This window comes from Kryptolebias marmoratus, linkage group LG4, assembly GCF_001649575.2.
Source record: "Kryptolebias marmoratus isolate JLee-2015 linkage group LG4, ASM164957v2, whole genome shotgun sequence".
Taxonomy (NCBI): Eukaryota; Metazoa; Chordata; class Actinopteri; order Cyprinodontiformes; family Rivulidae; genus Kryptolebias; species Kryptolebias marmoratus.
In genome coordinates, this window is record NC_051433.1 from 27372154 (window position 1) to 27378867 (window position 6714).

A 6714-nucleotide genomic window follows, 5' to 3' on the forward strand; every position below is an offset into this window, starting at 1 on the left:
CTCACACCCACCCCACACACACACACACACACACACCCGCCTCACACGAAAAACAAGATGGCGGTGCTACGTCGTATCCGCTCTCACTTTGTAGTGACCTGACCAAAATGTCCCCGCCCCCACCGCGCCGTTCACGGAGAAAATAAAAAAAGGAGCTTCTTCATCCATCCAAGCCTTCACGTTTACATTCACACAAACACCTCTCCTTTTTCTCTGTTTTCAGGGGTCTCCACAGTGTGTCACCCGCTCCATCTAACGTTTCTGTCCTCACACAAACACCGACATGCTAAGCTACTGACCTCCACCCCCCTACCTCATTATACACAGCTAAAACGGACACAGCTCAAAAATAAAAAAGACGGAGACTTTTGTTTTCTCACGTAATACTTTAGTAAGTACTTCGAAACTGACAAAATCTGTCTTTAGCATGATACATATAGTTACTACGTTCGAATATGAAACTAACTCACAACTATCTGGACATTTAGCAAACACACCGATAAACAAAGCGCCATCTATAAACAATGAGTAATATATAAACAGTAAGAGGCATATAAACAATGAGTACTTGTGAAAAAAAACTTTAGTACTTACTGATCACGGACATATTATCCTTCGAGAAAGGCATCGCTCTTTTTATCAGATATATCCCGGTCTAAAAAGTCGCTGTTTTTTTTCTTCACCAGCTCCAGAACTTCTTCTGTTGTGTATTTTGTCTCCTTTGGTTGATCTGAGCTAGCCAAGGCCAGTCCAGATCATAGCAAAAACACATAACACTTCTCTGTTTGGGAGAGCCAGATGGTGTGGCGCCTGCCATCTGACCTTCACGTCTCACGTAGGCAGTTTTACACATGAGCACAAAGGCTGATAACATAAAAACCCTAACATTCCCTCCTGTTTATCAGTCTTTGTTGGAAATCTGGAACACAAAGAAATTATTATCTCATAATTCAAAAACTCATAAAAGGAACAAAATGTTAATTTTAGAAAACATAAAAATAAGAAAAAAAAGGTTAAAATAGAAAACATAAAAATAACACAAATTGAACAACAAATCATGAAAGCAAATTAAAATGAAACCATGGAATCATCAGTCAAATGAAATGAAATGGAATCATTTATGAATTGAAAATTCAGAAAGGGAAATATGAATTGAGAAATATAAAAGACAAAAATCAACGTCTTATATACATCCATCAATTTCTGAAACCTTAGTTGTGAAAACATCAGTTTTAACTGCTGCAGGAAATGTTTTTCAATTCAAACATCATATAACAACTTTTCCATTCTTGAAGAAAACACAGGTCTGTTTCAGAATTAGACTTCATATTCAGCTTTACGGAAAGGGCACAGTTTCACCACAACCGCTGCTCGCCATGGCCGCCATCTGCGTTTGCACCAGCGTCTGGGTCACCGCTCTGGTCATCATACTCCTAAGACAGGGGATGACACAACAGAAAAACAGACAGAACAGTAACAGCACAAAGATCACTGGGATAAATAGTTTTAGCAGCAGTTGCCACCAGGCCCTGGACATCAGCCAGGACCACAAGTCAAACGGCTCGGAGCCATGGGTGGCAGAGTCCACATAACTGCGGAGCTCGTCCAGATCTTCTAAGGCGTCGTGGATCAGGCCTCCTTCCTCCGACTCATCAGGGATGTATGTACAACAGGCAGTCTAATAAATCTTGCAACCTCCACTTGAGAGGCAGTCAGCAAGTCCAGAACAATGTGATTTTTCAGAACCATCTGACGGATGGCAGACAGCTCCTTTGCAGTTCCATTCATGGCCTTATGTGTCATAGCGCATCAAGGCATAATGGTTGGTTTCCACATGACCTCGCACTTCTCCTCACCCCATCTGTAGGAAGACACTCCGGAAGAATTTTTCCTCCTCCATTCCAGATCCTAAACTTCGATGGGACTTCAGTCTCGTGAGTCAGTCCTGCTGCCATCATCATCGACTCAGGGTCCAGTAAACAAACTGAAGTCCTGGCACAGGAGCAGGGAGAGGAAGATGGACTGTTGGGACAATGAGCCGCACAACTGTGGCACTAGCAGGTCGTCTGCCTGGCCACAGCCTAGGAGCCTGTCCTGTTCTGTTTGGGCAGGACCGGCCCCACCATTTTACTCCGCTGAGGTGTCTTTTAGTCCTGCTGTTGAGGTTTGTGGGGGAGGTATTGTCCTTCTTCAGGGTGAACACCGCGCTGGCCAGTGGTACCAGCGATACGAGAGACCATGGGACCTGGCACAATGGTGCTGCACCCCGTTTTGCCATGTTTGCCATTTGAACGTGCCATTTAATTAAAAGTCCTCCTGTTCACATGTTGGTAACATTACATGGTGCTGTTAACATTAGTTCTGCAGTACAATTTCTGAAGCTAGGAGTTTGATCACAAAATGTACAAACTCCATGGTGCTCAGTCTAAAACACATTTTCCCAGTGATCCAGGTGCTTTACCTGAAAGTGAAATGGTTTCTGGCAACTTCACGCTCTACTGGGGCAGTGGCATGAAGTCCTTCACTGGTGTGCAAGTTGTAGTTACAATTGTTTCGCTCATCTTGGAGTAAATTGGGTATTTTCTGCTGTCCAAGTCAATGTTCTTTTTAGACTTGCGGTTATGGCCAGCGTGCGTGCTCAGGCCATACAAACAGTTTTGTTGGTCGAGTAAGATGTTTACTATTACCAATCCAGTGCTGTGTGTGTGTGGAGTAGGGCATCTGGGCACACAGACATAGCAGTTAGTTTCATTGTTCATGTGGGCTTTCAAATTCATTAGTTGCCACCAGGAGTTTGTGCTGTACCCATGGGGGTGATACTCATCATGGCTTCTTTTGTTTCTTCTCTTTGGCACGGGACACGTGCGGTACCAAAGTAAGCATGTTGCAAACACAGCGCAACAGAGAATCCACCACTTCAGGTGTGAAATCCTCATTGTTGCCCAGACTACAAAGACACACGAGCCCTTTAATAGCCTAATGGAACTGGGATTGGGTGTTTTCTTCACTGACGTTGAGACGCCCCACCTCTAAACAGTGAGGCCCCTTTGTAGTCAGACTTCCCCCAGTGCCGGTGCTTTTTAAGGGTCAAGCACTCTTTGCAGCTTACAGTGGCTGAGATGTATCCAGCTGGGCCTTTTAGCGATCTTCACTGCGGTGGACGTGGTCAGAAGGCACTCGGAATGGTCCTTCCCACCATGGTGTGATGGACCGAGCAGTTAAGGAACAGCCAGGCACAGGTTTAAAGTTAAAAATGGTTGTTTTATTTAACCCAAAACAAAGACTTGAGTAAATAATGGAAAAAAATGACAAAAAAAAGAGGTCAAAGTAACAGACATCAACCCAAACTAACTAAAACAAACAGACCTTCCTAACTGAAAAAAAGGGGAAACTTAAATACTGGCTGATCAGGCCACATACAAGACACAAGGGGAAAACACACAAAAACCTAACTGAAACTAACATAGCAGAACCCCATTCACCCCTCTGGATGATGAATAGTGGTATGAACCAATTTGCAGTCTCAGCCAGCTTGCTCCATCTCTCTGTTCTCCTGAATGATTGGAGCAGCCAGCACTGAGGAAGCTCAAAAACAAACAAAGATTAAGTCAAACAAAACATAACAATGTAAACTAAAATGTGCGCACTTATTCCAGAATACAGTGTGATGTGTTGCCTACTAAACAAAACCAGTTATTCTGTAAATTAAATCCTTAGACTTAAAGAAACCCAAATATAAATGAGGTGACCTATTGTATGTCGTGCGAGTGAATGTTACCACATTTGTGTGGCTGTAACTGCAGCCATCACACACTCCCCCTCTTCAGATCTCTCGCTGGGACAGCGAGAGAGACAGTCTGCGATGCAGTTGTCCTTGCCGGGAATATGGTGGATGGCGAATCGAAATGGCTGGATGGCGAGGTACCATCGCGTAAGCCTTCCATTGGTATCTTTCATCTTCTCTATCTATCTTTATGGTCAGTTTCTAAGGTGAACTCTCTCCCAAGAAGGTAGTACTTGAAGGAATCCAGGGCCCATTTAATGGCCAGTGCCTCTTTCTCAATGGTTGAGTATCGTACTTCCCTTGGAAACAACTTGCGGCTAATAAAAGCCACTGGATGGCGCTCTCCAGGGGTCCCTGCAACAGAACAGCTCCCAAACCTCTCTCAGAGGCATGAGTCTGTAGAATAAAATGTCTCTCAAAATCAGGGCTGTGCAGGATTGGACTCTTACTGAGAGATTGCCGCAGATCCTGAAAAGTGGTTTTGGCCTCCTCTGTCCAGACGATCTTGTTGGGGCTTCGGGAACCAGTGAGGTCAGTTAATAGTGCGGCCCTGGCTGAGAAATGAGGGATAAAACGATGATAGAATCCTGCCATACCCAGAAAGGATCTTAACTGTTTTCTGGTCTCAGGCAGAGGGCAGGACTCTATAGCTGTAATTTTATTTATTTGAGGCTTTATCACTCCATTTCCTATAACAAACCCCAGGTACTCTGTTTCATCCTTGGCAATTGCACACTTGGCTGGATTAATAGTCAACCCTGCAGACTGGAGGCGCTCCAACATCTTCTCCAGATGTTTCAGGTGATCTTCCCAGGTAGAACTGAAAATGACTATGTCATCAAGGTAGGCTGCAGCAAAATCAGACATGTCAGACAGTACCTGATCCATCAATCTCTGGAATGTTGCCAGGGCACCATGTAGTCTAAATGGCATGACTTTATTACACATTACGCAAATTATTACACAACCTGTAATAATTTATTTTGAAGGTTCATACGGGGATTTTTTACTTAAGTACAACAAGGTGTTTTCTTCATTTGGTGTTTGTTGTCTGTTTATATTTAAAAGCTCACAGTTTTTAATAAGGGCACTCTAAAACTTAAAAATTTTGTTATATCTTATGTTACTTTGTTCTTGTTATGTAGAATACTGTCACAGAGGCATTATAAGTAACAGAATTGAATAATTTTCTTGAATGATAGTAAGTTTGATCATATTGTTTTATCTCCGAAATGTGGTTCTTGAAAACTGTGATTTTGCTAGATAGGAGGTAGGGTCAATGGGAATCCCATTGTAGTGAGAAATTGTAGTTTTATTTAAATTAGCCTAATCGGGTTAAGAAGTTTCTTTCTTGGTTTGAATTAATTCTATTTCAGCACCCGTCTCCTGAAAAGCCCAGAACTTGCCATCTACAACCCTGAGCTGTCAACATCCATTACAACAGATGCCTCAGACAATGGGCTGGGAGCTGTGTTGAATGTATTGTTCCTTTTGTTGCTTTTTCAGGCAGCACACAGGCTACTCAAATTTAAGAGCTTGAGGAAAAGTTCCTTTTGTCCTTTTTGTTCTGAATGAGAGATGCCCTTCTGCTACATAAAAAAAGTAATTGACGTTTACTGAAAGTACATTTTTACTGATTCACTTTTTATTTTTGCTTCAGTAGATTTTTAGACGAGTAACTATATTTGTATTTGTCATGAACGGTGGAGACGGAGGCGAACCCAGAAAGCAGACTCATAACTCTGAACTAAAGAAAAACTAATTTATTAAAACGAAAACAAGAAGCTGACGGGGCAGCAGAACAAGAACATAACTAAAAAAAACAGAGACACAGGTGAACACAGGACTAGCACAAAAGAACAATGATCCGACGGCGTGGTGGGGGAAATGACAGGGTATAAAAGCATAGAGAATGATGAGGTAAGTGGGAACAGGTGAATGATAATAATAGCTGACAGGTGGAGGAGGGCGTGGCAGGTAAACAGATAAGTGAGTGACTGAGGGGGCATGAGTGGTGACAGGAAACAAACAGACACACGAGACAAAGGAAAGATAACAGAATAAAATAAATAATAAACACCAACTGAAACAAAAACAAACTGAAAAACCAAAAACCCAAATCTCGACAGTATTTAGGATATCAACAGAGTAAACAGTACTTTTTTTTAGTACACTGCTTTGGTACTTTTTCCACCTCTTCTGGTACCAAAACAGCTATGCAAATCAAAGTCAAGTAAGAATTTTTTTTTTTAATTTATTCAAGACAAAACATAAATGGTTGCTCATCCAGATGCTAAATTCCTCTAAAAAAAGAGAGGACTTGATGCATATTAGTGATTAAACTTAGAAAAGTAAAAGCAGAATCCAGAAAGGGATCAAGAGAGTCCAATGCACATATGTTGTGTGTTTAAAGTCTTTAAGCACTGTGATGTCCTGTATGAAAATGGGGTGAGGTTGGGCACTGAGTGCATACATTATTATTTCCTGTTGGAAAGAAAGATATTCCTTCTAAAAGTTGACCAGCTAGACTCTTGTTTTCCTGCTAGGAAGAGACACAGTCCAACATATCTCCTTCGCATAGAGTTGATCAGGTTGTTGATTGTGGCCTGTGGAACATTGGTCCACTCCTCTTCAATGGCTGTGGAAAAATGCTAGATATTGTCAGGAACTGGAACATGCTGTTGTATACCCCTATCTAGAGCATCCCAAACATGCTCAATGGGTGACATGTCAAGTGAGTATGCTGGCCATGCAAGAACTGGGATGTTTTCATTTTCCAGGAATTGTGCATTTGTCCTTGCAACATAGGGCCAGGGCTTTATCATGCTGCAACATAAGGTGATAGTCGTGGGTGAATGGCACAACAATGGGCCTCAGGATCTCATCACAGTATCTCTGTGCATTTAAAATGCCATCAATAAATGCACCTG